The sequence below is a fragment of the Arctopsyche grandis genome, chromosome 8 (assembly GCF_051622035.1).
Source record: "Arctopsyche grandis isolate Sample6627 chromosome 8, ASM5162203v2, whole genome shotgun sequence".
NCBI classification, from domain to species: Eukaryota; Metazoa; Arthropoda; class Insecta; order Trichoptera; family Hydropsychidae; genus Arctopsyche; species Arctopsyche grandis.
This window is the reverse complement of record NC_135362.1, coordinates 8,823,428-8,845,393: the sequence shown is the minus strand read 5'-3', so window position 1 is coordinate 8,845,393 and position 21,966 is coordinate 8,823,428. Positions and strand designations below refer to the sequence as shown.

General features: G+C 31.2%; 1 protein-coding gene across 1 annotated transcript in view; it reads left to right on the top strand.

Annotated features, from left to right (window-relative positions):
- The window catches only part of LOC143915205 (uncharacterized), a 203,263-nt gene continuing 181,297 nt past the window's right edge, over positions 1 to 21,966 (top strand). The window contains exon 1 of the mRNA XM_077435704.1: positions 1 to 441. The gene's annotated coding sequence lies outside the window, so the exon portion shown is untranslated. The remainder of the gene's footprint in view (positions 442 to 21,966) is intronic.

Here is a 21,966-nt window from a genome sequence, read left to right as displayed (position 1 = left end):
AGTGTCGACGGTTTCGGTCAGAATGAAAGTCGACGGAGAGCGGTGCTGTGTTAAAAAGTTCTTCGGTCGGCTTTGGAGGCAAACTCTAACGAATCAGTCGAAGCAGGCGATGATTGTCTCTTCAGTCTGCGAACAAACTCTGAACTGATCGCTTGGTGCACGCCCGCAACCGCCAACTTCCACATTTCGGTCAGGAATGAACTCTGACCAACCAATCGGGCACGTACTACCTATCAACCCTTACCATAGCTGAACTTGAACATCGACTTTAATAAAAAACAAAAAATAAAATACAACTTAACAAACCCTGAAAAAATATATACTGAACAATTCGAGTGATTATAATAATAAGCAGTGTGAAATAATTACCGAACAATTATTTTAAAATAGAGTACTGTCGCCGTTTGCTTACGATAAGGATACCTTGTTATCACACTTAAGGTAAGCTACATATTTTTATTTGTTTTTATATTTGAATACAAGTGCGTTTGGTTAAATTGTTACGTTTCGACTTTGCCACTCGGTTTAAATAGCGATCTTGAACTAGATCTTTGCGAGCTGTGTGTATGCACCTTGCTGTTCACGCGAAGAGAAATTGTACTCAAATGGAAAATAAATTAATTTTCTCTTCGAAGATGAATTATTATATGAACGATTTCGCTTATTATGTAGCATGTGATTTATCGTTGAAGATTCTTTTGTTTTTTCGTTTATTTTTTCGGGCCAAAACCTGTATTGTATGATCTGTCTGTTCTGAGAATCTTCTAACGCGTAAATAACGAACAAAACAAACGTAGACTGGTTGGCATTGACCGTGAAATATCTTTTGATTTATTATATATATTTAGAAAAAAGTCGTCTTTAAGTGTAGCGTGATATTAAATAGGTTTTTAAAATGCTAATTTTTAATCAAAATGTTTTACAAGTGCTTAAAATCAATCTGTCAGATAAAGTTAAACCGTTTCCTACTAGATAACTAACTTTATTTGCGATAACTCCACTGACCTGGTTTAGTTCTATACAAACGTGTTACGGTCAAGAATCTCTCGGTCGATTCAGTTGTTGTCTCGTCGAAAGTAAAATTTGTTTATGTCTCTATAAGTAATACAATCATCATATAAACGGATAGTCAAAAATAATATAAATATTCATACGTCGCACTGGGAACTTGTTTCAATATAAATTTAATATTTTATTTTTATATTCTGTACAAACAGAAAAAAAAAAATACAAAATTGGTGTAAATTTACATAAAATGAGAAGAAAGTATGTTAGTCGCTTTTTATGCGTCTATTTGGCGAATGATTAGACAAAAACGAAAGTTGTGAAATAGTTTTACGAATGACGCGAAAAATGTGAATTTTATAGCAGTATTTTAGTAATATTAGTTTGAAATTGAGTGTTTCTTAAATGTTTCTTTTAAAATGCAGCAAAAAACCACATATAAGTCTCAGTCCAAAAACGAAGTGCACAAATATAATCTATTCCATTGAATTCCGGTTAAGTGTGATGCAAGCTATCAAAGAATGCAGTTGTTTTACCTTTTATAAATTTTTATGACTGCATACGATTCAGTGGAATATTTTTGTCGTATTCATTGTATTCTTCAGTAGTTTTTAACTGAAACTTTCACGTCGTTTTACTTTGTATAACTGGTTTTCCGAACTGTCTATAGCAAGTTAGCGATCACGATGACACAATTTATGAGATTGTTCCGCTTTCCTCGGCGATATTTTAAATATTTTCAATAAAAAAAAGAACGATTAACTTTAAACGTGTGTAGTTTGAATCGAACAATCTTTGCAATTAATGACTGTAAAAATATAGCTTTGTCACGCTGTTTAAAGTTAAACAATGGAAAACTTTCATACTACGCTACGAAAAGACATTGCGTTCAAGCTTAGAAAAATCTAGTTTATAGTGTGTAAGAATCACTCTTGGTTTTGTTGAAAATATAAAGTGGGTTATCTGTTTCGATAGCGAAATCGAAAGTGCAATTTTTGTGATGTCTCGCGTAAAACTAATATAATTCAGTTATTTAACCTTCACGCTCAGTGAACACAACACATATTGCACACTTTTTTTCATCAATCAGTATTACATTGCACTTTATTTTTAACGAAATATTTTGGAGTTATAAAACAAAAAGCCAAGCGACGAGTGGAGATCGTCGAAAAGTTTCGCATCGAATAGTGTTTTACATACTTAAATAAATTATTGTATACCCGAAAAACCAGAACAATCGCACACCGAGAATTTGAAATGCTAAGCAGTACAATCTTAATTCGGAGGAAAAAAATCATCAAGGAAGTGATTCGAAAACGTGTTTCACTAATACTATATTAATAATATAATGCAGAATAGCTTGCAAGCACTTACGCCGTGACTGAGTGAATTAATTCAATTGTATTATATTATATTAGTCTCAAGCGGATCTATGATACTTTTTAAATATTTTATATGGAGATGAAAGACTTACTGTATCTGTGGAGTGCTCTGAAATTAGTACTCTGAAACTTTGTGATCCTTTGCTTACATAATAGCCATAGGGACAATGGGTGGGGGAAGGGAAAGATGAAGCAAATGTAGAAGAGGGAGTTTGACATTATAAAGGGAGGGGAGAGGAATGCATAAAAAATATTAAATAAATATTATAAAACTTTATTAACAGTTTCCTTAACAGTTCAACATTGAGGATTAAAATAAATTTAAAGGAATTTCATACTGTTTTTATTTTTGGTAATAAATAAAACGATGATCACCCGTGACTACTTATAAGGTTTATTAACCCGTTCGTTCAGGTGATTTGTCATGCAAGTTGCGTTCCTTCAAGGATGGATTACTGAGAATCTTCACGACATATCCCTTCGTATATGGGAGTGCAAAGACCCACGTATTTTTGCATTTTAAACGCATATACCTACACATAGAAGTACACAAACCAAATAACATACGAGCAAGTATGCACTGAACTCGACGAGGCAATGACCATGCGGTAACTTAGCATTCGCGGTCTAGAAAGTGAATCTCTCGGCAAACACAAGAGACAATATGAATCCCAAATTCGGTTACATAAATATTCATACTATTACACAATCGTGGATAGAAAGCCGCATAGCATCATCCTGTCGAGTAATTTGAACGTGTGTGATGTTACCCTTCAGGCTTGTATTTGTTAATGTCCTGATGATTGACAGTGTTTGTCAAAGTATGGTGCTTGGAATGATTTATGGATTTAATTAAAAATGTTGTGAAGTCAATGGATACGTATGCTCAATATTTTTTTGATCAAATAATCAAATAAATATGTGAACATTTGATTGTGACGTTTGGTAGTTCAAAGCTTTACATTATATCTAAGGTTTCATTTCATTTTTAATTTTAGTCAATTTAAATCATATTTAAATCATAATATCAAAGCGGATTAAATAATTTGTTACTATTTTTCAGAACATAAATTCAAGATGTAGTATATTTTTCACCTTTTATTTTGTTAACTAATCATTCGATATATTATATTAGAATAGTCAAATTATTTATTTATTAAGTACATTTAAGTAGCTACAAGTCCGATACTTTATTTGTTTTCGGGATGTAAAATAGGCATATTTTTTTAAACCGTGTTTCAATTCTAAGACGGTGTGATTTTATGTCGTTTTTTATATATTTTTTATAGATGTATTACTAAAAGACTATGAAACTATCACGTAATTTTAACTTAATTAAAATCCAAAATAATCAAAAACTTATTTAATACATAATAACATTTAAAGTTTGATTTTATTTCTTTCACCAAACGAACATTATATGTGATACATTTTTTTTGATATTTTGTAAATTTACCTATTAAAAGCATTTGATGTATTTTTATAACCGTGATTCATTTTATATTGATTGCAGTATATGATTGTAATTCATTTATTAATTTTAAATAAAATACTTTATTATTTTTAAATACATAATAATGTTGTGTATTTAAAAAAAATGTTAAAAAGAAAAATATGATACTTGGAATTTACACTTAAAATTTAGTAGAAAAAATCATAGTCCATCATTTTAAATAAGTGTATAATAAAAATTACGATTATTATTTTTTGTGGTGAAACCTAAATACATATGTATATCGACATTTTTTTCCTCTTTTTGAAATACATAAAAATTGATCTGTATTTTCAAACGCAACCAAAATAGTTTAGAAATCCTTGCAATGCATACATATGTACATGTCCAACCCCAAATTTGAAAATCAAACACGACATTATTACATATTGTAATTTTAAACACTCCCACACACGCCTACTTGTTATTCCTGTTTGTAATCAAGCTGAAGGGTGTATTGTATGCGTAATAGCAAGCGTGTAGGATTCTGCGCCATTATATTATATTATAGGCAACAAACAGAATGGAACATAACGCTCTAGAAATTTTTCCATCTCCCATACAAGGTAATGGATTATTTAACGTATTCAAATCGTTTGCGCATAGTATGGAATGATCGGTGAGAGTCCCTTTAAATTCGAAACACTCTCTTTCCGCGACGCATCTCATCAACTTTATGGTGCTCATAGATCAAGACGAAAGGGAAATTAATAACTTCTCACGGAAGACATAACCGAGCGTTATATCACTGATGATTTATACGTTTTTACGCCATTGTCGAGTGATAAACGCACCGATAATTTCGGGGTGATACATCAAAGAACGGGGTCTTTTGTTTCCATCAGATTTCTTGTGCTCATTTCCCAATGAGCATTTTTTTTCACGGTTCGTCCGTAGACAATGCACACCCTCTTTTCGGCGTTTCGAGTGAAAAATGGCGACTTTTCTGTGTGATAAAAATCGAAATTTCAAAATTGCGAGGTGATGTGTGAAACGCGAGCCAAGGCGGTCGAAAGAAATCAACGCTCAGTCATTTTATGTTGCACGAGTGCATCTGAAGAAATCTTTCACGGCTGTTATTATTCGTTTTGTTCGAATCGAGAATAATTAATACTTTGTGTACGTTGAAAAATTGGTTACTATTTCGATTTTTTGTGAAATATGCACGTTTCGCCGTTACAAAACTACGAACGCTCGTTTCGGCTAATCATCGATTGTTCGAAATTTTCATCAATTGAATACGGGATTTGGTGTGTTTCGAAATTTGAACGCGGATAAAAAGCATATAAAAACACATAAAAATATCAAATAAACAAATGTTTTAAATAAATTTTCATTTATTCAAAATTTTATTCAATAACTTTTCATTCATTCATTTCACATCAAACATTTCATACAAAAGATTCCAAAATCAACTTAATTATTTCGAAAAATTGATCTACCGTCAATTTAGTAAAGTTTTTAATTAAAGAAATTTTGATTAATTTAACAAAATTTTGAACGAAAAGAATTGAATATACTTGTTTAGTAGAGAGATCGAAATGACAATGACCGGGTCACGTTGTTAAAAGAAACGAAGATAGTTGGATAAAAAAAAGTGCTTTAATGGCACTCGAGAGAGTGTAAAAGGGTGCATGTAAGCTACAAGGGAGATGGGTGGATTACATTTGACAAATATTTGGGATGAAATGGATGAGAGTTGTAGAGGCTTTAACGAGAGTATGATCATGATGATTTAAAATTAGATTAAGTTTTATAATACATTGTATATATGTATATATTTATTTGTATGTAGTTGAACGATATGCTATTTTTCAAATGCAAATGATATGTATATGTAGCATTATACATATGTATGTGTGTTTATGTTACCGTCAAAGTATATTACCAGTTGTAATGTATTTTATGTAGTGCTTTAGATAATTCATATTCGTATATAAATTAACAAATAGATATGTTCGCCAGCTATTATGTATTAGCTTTGAAAGTTGAGATTTGTCAGTTCAGATTTTTTTACACAATGCGTTAATATTAATTACTATTACGAATTATCGAAAATAGTTTCATAATTAAAGTTTCATTTCATATTACAATAACGCTAAGAATGTACTCGAAACAAAAATGAACTTTCCGACTCAAATTATTAAGTAATCAATTGACGTTTTCACGAAAAACAGTAGTGTGAATAAAATACATACATTAAAATCAGGCCGCATTGTAAGCCTAGGTTCTACGAATCATATTCAAAAATTGTATGAAAGAAATATAATAAAACAAAGAACAGAATACATATTGACTGATTCTGACCAGTCAGATTGTAAATCCACTATGTCATATAAAATTACTACGTGGGATCTTTATTGATTTATTTATTTTAAATTTTTTCCATAGTGACATTATATACATAGTATTACCAAGTCATTACTACGGCTAAAAATTTATATAACTAATCAAATCATACATATATGTATATACAATCATATACATACATATATTTAGGAACCATAAAATTAAAAATGCTACATTATGAATTATTATGAATTTAATTTGTATAATTTTCTTTTTTTTATTTATTTTTGAATGTCTGGATAGAGTGACGTTTTGGGGTGGCCTTCTATTATCTTTAAAATTTTACTTTGTTTCGTTTTTCGTACATACATACATATGAGCAAAAAATATTATTCGACTTAAATATAATACAGAGGAAATTATACAGTATTCTATAATAAAATATTACGGTATATATTGTTTATGGGGCCATTAAGATTGTATTATATTATTCAAAGTGAATGCTATAAGCGTGTTAACATGGAAAAAATAAATTTACATGGATCTTTCACTCGAGCAACTATCGAACGCGATATCGGAATCAGGAAATTCAATGATTTCAATGTCATTCTCATTGTAATGTAATCATATAAATAAGAATGTCGTTTTTAACTTCGTCTACATGCAACAGTTTAAATACGAAGCGGATTTGCTATAAATTCCTCCAAGTTCAACCTTTGACACATTGTTTATGAATCACGCTTTGCATCATACAGTATTGAACTTCACGAATCGAACGTCACATTCCAACCGACTAATAATACAATTTATGCATCTTCTGCGAGTGCAATTAATAGTACTTTTTCCGCTTGGCAGTCGAGAGGAGAAAGGTTATTGAACGTGCTCTCAGTTCACAGCTCGTTTATTATCATTGTTAATCAAACGAGATACAAACGCCAGACGTATATGAATCATTTAAATATAAAACCAAACAAGACGGGGATACGTATATAAATAATAAAAAATGAATAAATAAAAGAAATTGAACGTGTACAACATTAGAAAGTGCAATGACTGTAAGCACACGTAACAAAAACGTTTGGCGAAATTATAATTTACCACCTGATATTGAAATACGATCATTACGAACGGTAATCAAATGTGTTTTTTTTTTGGCACGATTACATTACTGACGTGAGCACATAAAGGGCGATTTTATTCGAGCGATTTTTAATATGGCAAGTAATCGATATTTTAAATTGAAAACGTTTTAACGGTCGTAATGTGGAACTAAGTTTCGCGAATGTTTCGAGAGCGGAACGCTCATTTAAATCGCTATACTTACGAGCCTATTCTTTATCGTTTTATATAAAGTGTAATCATATTTTAAACGTCCAATATATAAATAATGGGTTATTGTCGTTTTCGAGATTATTACAGTCGATATATTGTTGCAGTTTCCGGTGCCGTATGGCAATACGTAACTTTATCATCGTTGAAAATCCCATTTTATGTAATAAACCGTATCGAAACTTAAAGATTTCCTTATTTGATAGAAAAAATCGTATTAACGCGTAATAGGCGCAATCATCAGATGCGACCGAAACGTGAGAGAAAACGTGAGATTTTCAATAGAAGTTCCTAAACTTTGACATAAATCTGTTGAGCAGGAAGCACGTTTATTCGGATAAAACTTTTGGACCATTTATTCAAATTTCTTTTATCGATTAAATCACTAAAAATTTATTGATACAAGTCTTATTATTTGTGTCAATTTTTTGTTTTAATAATCAAGCTTAAAAATAATAAAATAAAATGTTTATATTATAAATCGTCAAAAGGAATGATCTATAAAACACGTCTCTTTCTTTGGAAAAAAATTGTACAAACTTTTCAAATAAAATATACAAAAGTGGCCCTTAACGTACTCTTGAACTTCGACATTGACCGAAATTCTCACTACAAATGAAACTGACTCACAAATTTTAGCTACTTATGTACCTGTAATGGCTGAATTTAATTGTTTTAGATTAATTTCAATAAATACATATGTTAGAAAATAGAACTCTTGATTTCATATTCTCTCACAAAAGACGATTCAAAATCATTTCACATTTTTTAGACAGTGCAATGTACAAAAGTTTTGACTATAATTTGAAATCACGCATCAATTCCTTTCAAAAATAACCCGTTAAAGAATCAACGGGAAAAATACTAGTAGAAAAAGTCAAAGAAACATTGGAGTATATTGTTGAATACGATATGATGTTTTTTACTGTGTTTGTTTTTCCCATTTTAATGCGAGAATATTATTTTCAAATTAAATAAAATTATAATTTTTATATTCAGTGCTCTAATCTTAAGAACGATGCCTTTATTAATTTGAGTTTATTTATTTACTGATTGAAAAATCAACAGAGAACAGATGTTGAAATGCATAAAAATAAATGTAACAAAATAACATCTGAGCCCAATTACAGATTTTTACAAATTACATAAAATGGTACATAGAGCCAAAAAAAAATGAAAAAGAAACGAATTAAAACCCAAACATGACTAAATAGGACAGTGCATAACTAAGCATAAAGTGATATAATATTGGATAAAGATTATATAATAGAAATGGATCAATCAATCGAGACTCTCCTGAATTGATGCAAGGAAATCCCGAACAGATCAGCTTTGATGGCGCATTTTCATTGTGTTCTGAGGATGCGATTTTTTTTAAATAATCACAGTATAAATCAAATAATAAATATTTACACACACACACAGTTTGAGCATCGAACAGTGAGATCTATCGTTTCCGGGTCAGCAATGCCAGGAAATATTAAGAGTGACATACAAGACGTCGCGCGGCAACGCTTCGGCGACCGAGAGAAATGCTTTTCCTGGTCTTCCATCGAGAGATCGACTACCATCACGGTCGTCGACCATCTACCAGGATGACCACGATAACCGCATCTCGGAAAGAACCTCATGTGGGGCCGGAGAAGGTAGAAAGTGGCCGAGGCGATGATGATGACCCGGCCAACCGTCGAGTTTCTCCGACACTGACGTTATTCACGAACGATCGACGAACGACGTCTTTGGCGAAAACTTTCACGGTCACAAGTGACGTCTATTGTCTACGAATTGGATAACGTGGTGCTAAACAGCGTTTGGAGATGCTTTCGGCATGGTAGACTAGTCGTAAAAATCGCTGTAACAGAAGTAATCATTCTCACGGCGTAACTGGGTTAGTCGAATGGCTCGATTGTTATTACGGTGCGTAGAAAAAACTGATCTGTTTTTTTTTGTGACTTTGCATCTTCTAGGCTGATGGAATAAAAACATAATTGAGATTAGTTTGGCCAGTTATTTTATTTTATTTTATTTTTTTACATACATATTTTTACATACATGCAACAGCGATTTTAAGTCAAATTTATTATAAACTAGATGTTTTACCCGGTTTCGCTCAGTGTTTGTAATATAAACAGCTTAAAAATGGCGAATCTAATAGTAAATATTCATTTGTTTTTTTATTAAATTTATTTGAATCGAAAGAAAATAGTGTTCAACCAATCGAATGGTCGTCAAATAAACTTTAACGTAAAAAAATATTTTGTAGTTTAATTGAATCAAATATTAATTTATTAATAAAAATAGTTCCATTTCTAAAAAAATATTAAACAATTCAGTCGTCTCTTTAAATTAAATTACGACTTTTGCTGTTGAGATTTTCTTTGGTTCAAAAACTGTTCTGTTTCTTTTTCTATTATATTATATTTTCCAATTGAATTATAAATTAAGAACACACAAGAGTAGCTAAATAAAAAAATATTTTTTTTATACAATTATTTGTTGATGTCTGTTTTTTTTAATTATTCATACGGATGATATACTTTCTCGATTGACTTATACAATTACATAAGTGGATATCATTCATATATATATATATACGTATGTATTTACTTCGAAAAAGCATTTGACAAATTGAACTATGATCTTTTGGTTAGAAAATTGAGAAATTTTGGATTTTTTGACAATCATAAATACATGTGTATTTTTACTACTTATTTCAAGACTCGTTGTCAATTCATCAATTACGGAAACAATTTTAGAAAAAGTGCACGCATACATACATATGTATATAGCACCATCGGGTATTCCTCGGGGTTCTATTTTAGGTCCATTACTGTTTATTTTTAATAACTAACGATATTCAGTACATTCTAATTTGACCTGAAAATTTATAGAAAAGCAAAAGATTTATCTGACGATTTAGACGATTTTGACAATAAACTTTAATTTAATCTTCAAATGTGTCATATTATGTCTTACTTTCGTTAACATTCGTCTATTGAGTTCTAGCACATAACTGATAATTCCTTTATAGTTAGAAAACTTTGCACTTTGGATCTTGGAATTATGTTCGAAAGCAAATGGAGTTTCAATACACACATTTATGCACAAAAACACAATAAATATTCACAGACACATGATTTATACGCAATACATGACTATAAATGCTTGCGCGACGAGCAAGTTACTTACAAATTTACTTATTAATTCATCGATTTCGTACACATCTACGTTTATTCGACGCATTGCGTTCAGATATTTTGAAATTCCATTCCAAAATCACCCGTTGAAATATCGACTGAAAAAAATATACACCAATGATTGGACATACAAGTATTATTTTAAAAGAATAATTAAAAAGATTCAATAAATTGTTATAAAATCTAGATATTGACACACAAATAACCTGATTATCGACTTCAATAGATGTATCTATGTATATTTTGGCAGATTTTGAAATTAATGTAAAACAAATGTAAAATTACATATGAAACTGTACGAATGAATTCGTAAAGTTTTTTTTTTCAAATAAAAACATGGTATATTTATTCGTTTGTTTTAGTGTTTTTTCATATTTTACAATACTTCAATACGACTCATAGTTTAAAAGGTAAGGTCTATGAAAACGATTATTTTTTTGTACCTATTGTGAATATTATAGCTTACACATCTCTTTTGCACTTCGATCTATGGAATCGCTATGGGGAAAAAAATACGGAAAATTAAAAAAAAAAAAGTATAATGCTCATTGTGTGCTCCGTTCTGCAATTTAAACATTGCATTCAGGTTCACAACTCACGCACATACAATACGATTTATGTGCAATTTACGCAGTTGCTTAAGATTGCGAGCAAACAATATTGTACAGGGTTTTCGTTATACAATCATACGCGTTACGCGAAGACGGACGGGTTTGTTCAATGAAATAACGACTATTGACACAATTCATTTAACATTCTATTCAGCGGGTTGCTTCCTAGAGTTTCGACTCGGTTTTCAGTTGCAAAAGTCAGGTGTGAATGTAAATAATTGCTAATATGGTATGACGTTGAAGTTTCAAGTGAATTATGACCCTATTGAAGTTTTGTATTTTACGCATACCACTTGCAATATAAATTATTACAATCCATACAATATATAAATCTATCTTATTATTTATAATAAAATAGTTTGAATGAAACGCTATTCATACTATCTCGAATAGTATAAATTTTCATCGAAATACTTACATAATAAAAAAATAATCGACCCGCACATATTTTATCATACAATTTTAGATTGAAAATTTTACTATCAAATAACATATTTCTGATGTTTTATATATATTATATTCTTTATTTGAGATTTTTTTATGTAAAATTTCAAAATGTTTTCTTTTAAGTGAGCATAAAGGCACAAACACATAAACCTGATTACTTTGTTGGAATCAATCAAATCTTATTGGGAAGTTATCATGAATGTCGACAGGGACAATTATGTCAGAATGCTCTTAAAATCAAATATAGAATAAGTGTAATCTATCTCTATCATAACCATGTCAAAACGGTCGTAAGATATATAGAAAAAAATATTGAGAAACGCAGCGAATCCTTGATGTCTAACGATGTTGAAAATTTTTTATGCATTTGCAAATTGTGCACTAATATTTTATATGCATACATACATATATACTATGTTAGTTCAACTTATAGAATAAAGGTTATGTAATTTTTGAGGAAATTCTAATGTTATATCGTATGTAGATATATTTGGTTTTTGAATTTTCAATCATTGTAAGTTCAATTTTAATTCGATTTGTCGGTTTAGTTCGTATTGTTCGTATTGTACTTGCTAAGAAAAACTATACAATTTATGTACTTTGGATTTCAATTCCTGTTCCGTAAGTTTTCTAATCCAAATTACAAAAACTTAGTTCATGTGCCGTAATTCGAATGAAATTATACTCTGATTTTCAGTAGTCCATTCAGAGTTCTTTGCCGAATGATGGTATACTTTCTTTTTAGCGCGAACGATGCATGCGCAATATTTAAATAATAAGAAGTCATTAAGAGCGCTAATGATTATAAATGATAAATGAACTAGTATAATGTAATCGTCACCGTTCTTATTATAAAATGTGAGGAAATTCACTCTTCTAGACGACACACACATATGCACATTTAAATTGCAAATGTTTCCACGTCTTACCAGAGACGATCGCGTTGAAACCAAAGCTCGGAAATTTAGGTGAATATATGTATGCAGTTGAGTAATTCCATTTGTTTTTTTCTCCTTAGACCAACATTTGAACTGTTGCAAATGCAATAATTTGCTCACCGACTGTTCAGACGTGTCACAACAAATTGTTTTACAACTTACACGATGACATTAAGCGGTCAATAATAACCGATCGAGAAATTATTACCCGCCGAATCGAATCGTTGCAAATGGTGTTCTGTGATTGATTTTCTCGACTGTTGTTATGCAAGAGACATTTTATCGCTAATCATCCTCTGAAGATTGAATGTACATAGGAGAATTGAGACAGCACAGACAGAGCTCGAAAGCAATTACCGATCAAACGGGTAATAATTGAATTTGAATAGAACCACGCGCGTGTTATGTATGCGCTTAATAACCGGCTAATCTAGCGGTACAAAAAATCGGTGAAAGCGATATTTGATACACCGGAATGTTTAAAAATAATGCGAGACCAACACGCAACTTTCTCCGTGGGTTTGCAGGAATAAGTGTGATCGAACATGCCAGATTTGTGCCCCGATTTGTACATAGGTGTCATATTTTCGCTAGCGTAGTGCCCGTCGATAATTGTAAAGTTTTTATTTATTTTGAATGACTTTTTTGTTCATACCATAAGTTCACAATACGTCTTAGATTTATACCAGGTCACTAAATTAAAAAAGTACTAGCTTCTGTTGACTAAAATCATCTGATTAGACCAAATTTTATGTACATTTTTTCGAACATTATACAAATTTACTTGAGTTTATTTTTTTTATTGATGATTTCTTTACAGATTCTTACTATTTGAGAGCCTGACAAATAGTGATCACGGGACACATTCTGGTCTATATTTTGGATAACCCTGGTCTATACTTATTGTAACTGATTCAGTAACCCTAATGTATTTTGAAAAATTTTTGTTGGTTTCAATATCTATGTATATTCTTTTAATATTGAATTAATAATAAGAAAATCCCAAAACGCAACTTGCAATTCTTATAAAATGTTCATATTTAATTTAATTTTTATTTTGTGTATTATATATCCTTTAGTGCAGACTTCTTAAAGTAATCACTAAAAATATAATATTCAAAAATCTTCAAGTAACTGAAATGAGAAATTCAGTGACTTTGATTTAATATTTAATGTAAACACACTTATTTATGAAATATTCGCTGGTATAATTATGTATTTATAAGCTCAGCCAAACAAATTCAATCTTGTCAAAGTGCCCCGACAAATATTTTTACTGCACATATAACAGTACATAGACAGATTTATGCGTGTTTTTATTTCTCGTTAATATTGTTATGATTGAATTAATGAGGCCTTGGATAACGTTTTAGTTTAATTATGAACGTAATCAACCATTAAAGTGCACACATTGTTGGTTCATTAGACCGGTTCATAGGCGTCAAAAAAAAATCGAATATATTCAGTGGAAAAAAATATAAATCAATACTTGTAATATAATAATAAATAACCTTGGTCGTTTCCTTTGCGTTATAAAATAATTTTATTATATTCCAAGTAATACTTGGGCGTACATCCGAACGATGAAGGAAGGAAGGAGAGTGAGTGGGTGGTATAAAAAAAGGCGGAAAAATGGTTTGGTTTAGAGCATTTTGTACGGTGAGTGTGTTTTATTCGTATTGAAAATTGCCATAAAAATTTATGACACCAATATTGACCCCAAGACCGACGCAACTCCCCAAAGGAAACTTTGCGACCGTTTGTGTAAAAAAAAAGTTGGAATTTGTTACCCTTTTTATAAAGTTTGATATATTATTGGCTTATCGCTTCAGAAACGAAATAACTTTCTAACGTTCTGTTTTCAATGTGCGTATTTTATTTTTTTGCCGCACACACGAAAAAGCGGAGCGTTTTTATTATATATTATATTGTAATATAATACACACACGCACTTGACAATGATGTATGACGAATTAAATCCGAAATTTTTCCAAATGGAACTTTGGCGAGTGTGATCTTTTTTATTCATCTCCGATTTTATATATTCACTCGAGAAACTTTAATCCTTCATATAAACTTCGTGCGAAAATTTATATGAAAGTTTTCAGTGGCAGTCGTATGACTGAGTGCGAGTTTTTGAAAAATGTTCGGCGATTTCGACAAAGTAAGGAAGAAGCGATTCATTTTGAATTTTCACTACGTAAAAACACGGCCGATTTATCTCAATATTTGCATTTGTGAATTCCACATTTCATTGTTTGGTACGTTGTAATTGATTCGATGTCCAATTTAATATCAATCATAAAAATGTGAATGCTTGTTTTACTTGTCTGCTATACAAACCTACGGTTCAATTTAGATCTACTAAATTTAGTATGCTATTTCATCATACAACGGAGACCGTAGAGTACAAATTTTCTTAAAAATATCCAATTTTTAATCCAACATTCAACGTTTGCAAATTCGGTGAGCTATTTATTATAGTACATATATTTTATTATTTATTTTTTATCTTAAACCAGGAAGGTCTAACAGGTAAACCCCAATGCGCTTTCCTGGCTTATTACTAACATCGACAAACAATTATTTTTATATAGTACTATGACATGAAAGAGTTTGATACTTTACTAATAATTCGAGAAATACTTATGTACATACATACATACATTTCACAGAGTGTGTAGGGTTTTATAATATCAGCAAATTTGAGATGCTATAATAATAATAACTAATAATTTTTCATTTCAGACGATAAGGAGCAATCCCCATCGTACATATAAATAATATATAGATAATGCAAACAATGATAAAATAAATAAATATAATATAATTATATAAAAACAATAAACTTACATATAATAGTAATATTAAATGACAATAAAAAATAATAATTGAATAATCAATTAATCATATTTGCGAGAGATACTACAATATGTATTGTACCAAATGGGTACAAATTTCAGACATTTATACCCATTCATAGCCAAGTTTTAACATTAATATTTCATAAAGCTTTTTGTTTTAGACTCTAAAACAAAGAGCTAACGAAATATGAATACTTATGTGATGAAACATATGCTTTTTGTTTGTTTTTTGGTGACAAAATTATTTATAAGAATTAAATAAGCTATAATAAATAAGTACTAGAATTTTTATAGTATATAAAATACCAGACTCATAGTTTCAAAGTTTATGTCTTCTAAAACTCTTGGTTCCTTTATTTGTAAACTTCGTAAATCCACTTTTTGTCAAAAATGTGAGAAATTGGCATTTGAGAAACACTCCATATTCATTTATGTGTTTAAAATGTTTAAAATCATGTCGATATAAATAAGATTGATACACATAATGAAATGGTACAATAAAAATAAAATATAACGATGTTAGTTACACTATGTAATTGTAATTGTATATACATACATATATGTAATATATATGTATATATACAATTTGGTTTAATTAGCTAGAAAAGAAATAGCAAAAATAGGCTATATATAATTTCAAAAATAAAACACTTCTCATGCTTCTACTAATGTTTCTAGCAATGTATGAAAAAGAGTTGAGCGTCGCGTCGGTAGAATTACGGTCTCAAATTTTACAGAAATTCCTCGTAATAACGGGGTACTCTCTCCCTGCAGGAATTCCGAGCTATCGCATAAATTAAACTAAAAAATAATAAAAGTCGCGTATTTTGCCGTTATTAGCAAGACGAAGTATGAGAAGGGGATGAAGGGGAAGGGCAGGAGAGCTCGTATGCGCTTCCGTTATGCGCCTCGGTAAATGTCAGCGAAAACTTTATTGGGAATGAAATAGTTGCTGAATTCTTGGTCTATTCTTACAGGCTCACACCGGAGAGCTTTTATACGTAGCGAAAACTCGCACCCTGAGAAAGGGTTATGCCATCCCGTAATATATCCCGGTACTTACACGTCATAAATCGCAAAAGGGAATGTGTCCCCTCACGGACAAAATGTAGATCCTCAAACGTGTACGTACGATGCGGATGCCTACTATACCTTACCCCGACAGTGAATTTTATATTTTTTTCATAGAAAGTGAGGATCCATTTGGATTTTTTAAGAATGAAAATATTCATTTGAACTACAACGATCAATTAATCATACTGATGATTACAATAGTTGGAGATTGGTCTAATAAAAATATACAGGTGCCTAAAGATGTGCATTTATTTCTTTATTTTTTACATATATATATATACCAGGAAGGCCTTACAGGTAACCCCAGTGTGCCTTCCTGGCCAATTACAAACATTGCAGCATTTTTTTATTATAAAAGTCACGAGACAATTTTTCAACAATATTTAGACAATTTTTCCAGGAACCGTTTCAACAATGAAATCAGACAAAATTGGCAAACTCTGATAGGAAACGATTGACCTGGAGTCACAAATATCCAAGTCTGACCAGCAGCACTACAGATATACTCGGAAAAATTATTTTCAATCGAAATTCTCATGGGATCAAACCCGGCGCCTCTCGACGCTAAGCAGAAGCTTAACGACCGAGCTATGCTGCATTCTATCTATTGCTTATTTATAATTGGATAGACTGTGACTTTGGTAGGATACTACATATGTATGTATGTACATACTAAGAATAATATGATACGTGTGGCTTTTGAAACAAAAAATATTGTTTTTAAATCTAATATTCTTTCAAGTTCGAAAATGAAAGCTTTTCATGTTGGACGGTCATAGCAAAATAGTCATACTAAAGATATATGGTAAAATGTATCGTGTTTCAAAAAATGATTGAAAAAAGAGTGTGTGGGTGAGACGTGTGAAGAATATGGTATATATAGTGAAAGGAAGTAGTTTTTGCTGAACGAATTGATGTGAAGTGTGCAAATAAAGTGCTCAAATGATACCCAAACGAGTGTACATAAATAAAAGAAAGATAAATAATGACGTTTTGAAAATTGTTTAGAAGATTTAAGGTGAGAGTTTGAAATGCAGAGGAAGAAAGTTGCAAAATATATGCAAGAATAACAGACAGATGATTGAATTCAGTAGGAATTTCGAAACGTCCATAATCATGATGATGATTTCAAGATGTACGAATAATGTACATATATAATTCTGTTGCCAAGTTTGAATTGCTTGTTAGTTTTATATGACTTGACATTCGACTGATCCGTTGATTAGTTTGTAGCTGGGTTTGTTTATACTTTTTTGATCAAAAGAAAAAAAAATCTCAATGAAAATTGCATTTTTTATATTATATTATCAAATAGCATGCATTTTAATTATGGGAAAATCGGTTTATATAGATTATTATCGATGTACACAAACCTGTATATTTACATATGTACGTGTGACAGTTAGAAGGCTATGAACCGCCTGTGTATCGAATATGTTCGTTGAATTGGATTTTTTATTGCAATTTTTTAAAGGCAAATGTCAATACCAATTCGCAAACTTCCCAAATCTTTTTTAGTTTAATTTTTGATACACATTTGTAACGCTCGGCATGGGAAATAAATCATACCAATTTTCAATATTTTCAATATTTTTTCAAATTTCAATATTTTGATGTCGTTGTCATATTAATATTAATTTTGTCAATTTGAAGCGTTTAATTTAGCCTGTTGTATATTTTATATTGATTAATTTGATCGATCATTGTTTTGTAGAGGTTTTGTTTTGTGTGTATGCTTAGAATCGATGGTGAATAGAACGATTAAATTCAAATTAATTTGATCATAATGATACGGTATGTATGTAGGTGAATATTGATACAAAAATATTTGTATGAAATGAATGGTTGAAAAGTATGAATGTGATAAAATTTTGTAATAAATATGTCAAGAGACCAACACGCAACATTTTTAATAAAAAATTCGAAAGTTTTAATATCAAGGTCAGGTTTTATGTTCGTTGTAAAATATACTTTCTTTGTACGTTTCTTCCTTGGTATGTAAAAGTGCTTGTTTTAAATTCGAATTCCGCAATTTTGATTTTTATGTATCATACATACGTACATATATTGCGCCATTGTCGTAATTTTTTGAATAATTTTCAAATAACAAGGCCAATAGCATGTGATGCAATCGTTATGTTAGTATGTGAATAAAGCGATTTAATTAGTTGCGTGTGCAAATTTCTAGTAAATTTATTTAAATGTATATGTAAGTAAGCGCGCAACAAAAGCGACTCTCAATTGCATAATTTCGTATGACGTTCGAAACAATTAACCGAATAACGCCTCTTTTTTCAGCGCATTTTAAAATGTATTTTTACTCTTTTTTTCATGTTCACACCGGCAAAAATACCATTTGCATGAATTAAAAACGTTCGCGCCACGAGAAGAATAATAAAATAAAAACGAGGTCTGTGGAGCGATTTCGACAAGAAAAATTTTATATTAAATTATTATCGGGCCTGAACACAATGGCTGCGTAATTAATAACGAAAGAAAAAGTGAAAATGCTAAAAATATTTAACGCTCGCCCAGTTTTCAATAATTATTTTGTAACGCGGTCCGCTTAGCGCCAATATCGACGCGATTTTCGCAAGAATTTTTATCGCAAATGTGAATTTGTCGGCTCGCGAAGGTTTTCGTCTTTCACCTGTATCGATTTTCGTCTCGATAATGCAACTAAAACGGTGGTTTTCCGCATCGTTGTTTACGCTGAAAGCATACGTATTATATGTTTGAATGTATGTAGTGTGTAAGTAAGTAGTATGCGGAATTCGCTCGTCGGTAATATAATGTAATATATAACGCGCTTTCGAGGCGCATAATAAAGATTATCCTCGCCTCTGTCTCGCCGCGAAATTCTTCGCGAAATTTAGCAACAAATTATATCCCGTATATAGGAGATAACAATTTTAGCGAGTAAGCTCGAAATCCCAACAGCTGACGTGCAATCCCCGATTTTACGTAAAGCTTCGAATATCCCTTATAACGCCACAAGCATCGCTCGTACTCGATCCTTTCCCGTACACGTAAAAGCACACCATCAAACCAATATGTATTTCAACATGATGCTATTTTTGAAAATAAAAGCCAGTCCATACATTTTTATTAATAAAATAATCATAATTTTGGCGTAGAATTACGATTAGCGCCACGAAAATATAACTCCGAGATAGTCTCTTGCATATCTATATGTATAAAATTGAATGTCTGTCAGTATGTCTCGTATTGGCTCCTAAACCACTGAACCGATTACAATAGAACTTTCAGGATTTGTTGTATATATGTACGGGAAGATTACTGTGAAAAAAAATCACCCAAAAACGGGAACGGAAACGGGAAAAACGGGAATGAGTGTCATTGCAACGCAATAATTTCAAATGTTTTCGTATCGCGACCTGCGTTGTTAGGTAAAATAAACAAACAGTTGAATTATTTCAAATGTGTTCGCTGCCTGCATTTTATCTACATATGGGAACGGGAACGAGAACGGCAAGGGGAACGGATACGGTAACGAGAACGGGAACGGGAATGTGAATTGCATGCAGTATTGTGGCATTGCAACGCATGCCGGGTTCTGCTAGTCAATAATAAAAGTCAGCAGGATAGTTCAGAGTTTGCGTTAATGCAACCACCGAGAGGTTTCCAGATTCAAGCCCTGAGTTGCCCTCGACTTTGGAATTTATTTGGAAGCATTTATGTAGTGCCGCTGTCAGACTTGGATATTTGTGACATCAATAATACAAAGTTAAAATTGAAAATTTGCAAATAAATTTAGCCAACAGTATAGTTTGGTGGTTAGGTTAAGTTTAACCACCGAAAAGTTCCAAGGTTCAAGCCCTGGGTTGATCTCGAATTAAGAGAATTTATTCGGAAGCATTTATGTAGTGCTGCTGGTCAGAATTGGATATTTGTGACTCCAAGTCGATTGCTTTGCTAATTTATCTGATTTCATTGTTGAAACGGTTTTTCAACAAATTATCAAACCTATGTATGTCACCACTATTTTATTTATTCCATTTATCATGTACACTCGTCTAACAGATCTCATCCAAAGCGACGAGTGTACTAATATATGAATATAATTTCAAATTTATAATCCAAAAATTAGTAGATATGTTTAATACCACAGGTGTCGTTCAGGAGCAACACTTAATGGCATCATGGGAAATATAAATTGATTATACATGTATGTAGATATGTAAAGTTGAATATAGCAAGAATAACATTTTGTCACATTGATAATAATCGGTTGGTTTTTATGATTTATGTAAATGCGTAGAATTTCGCCAAAGCTATTCGAAGAATTTATGAAATTTGACCGCATAAAATAAACTATTGATTATTTCAACAATGATTGCAGAGGGATTGTAAAAACGTTGAAATTACGAATATTTTATAAATCAAAGGATATATAGATACAATAATGTATGTATGTATAATACGACTATAATAAAACTGTAATTTAGTATATTATGCTATCAAATATGTAAATCATTGAATAGCAAACGGCTTAGGATAAGTGAACGGCTTACTTTAAGTATCTTTAAAATGTATGCTGGTAGATTTGAGGTAATTTTATTAAAAAATTGCTCGGATTGATTTTATTTTAATTTGAAAATTTATAGGTATATTGACGGTAGTAGCTTATATGTATTCAGCTCACTAAAATTTGCAGATAAAATGCTATATACTGTTAAGACTGTTACATTAAAGTTATCCATAAGATTTACTTATTAAACAATGAGTGGTTGCAGAAAGCTTGGTATTGATTAAACAATTAAATCATGGAATATACATATATGTATGTATGTATATGTAACAGTCTATTTTCATCCCGATTTTTTCATGACGAAATCTTTGAGATGCCAAAACGCCAAATATTTAAACGGGAAATTTTATGGAAACCACATTTAACGTTGCTCTAATTCCCGTTTCCACTAATATTAATAGCATTGCAACCCAGGGTACGCATACATATGTATGTACATAGAGACAAACGATCGAAAAGCGCCAGACAGACTGAACCACAGATTAATGACACGTGTACCTTATGCGTGCGCACTGCTCGCACTTACACTAAGCGAAATCTACCCGAAGTCCCGACATACCTACCCTGTATGCGTTCTGTGCTTCTGATACTTAAGTTCCAAATTTTTCCTTATTAAATTATTAAAAACTCGCCAGAAAGATCCAACTCAATTTTAATAATTACCATTTTAATAATTGCTCGTCATAATTGAAAAGTTACTCGTCATCTGATGTGCAATTTTTCATTCGTGAAGTCAAGAATTGCGTTTAAAGCAGCCATACAGTTAATCTGTGGTTCAATCTGTCT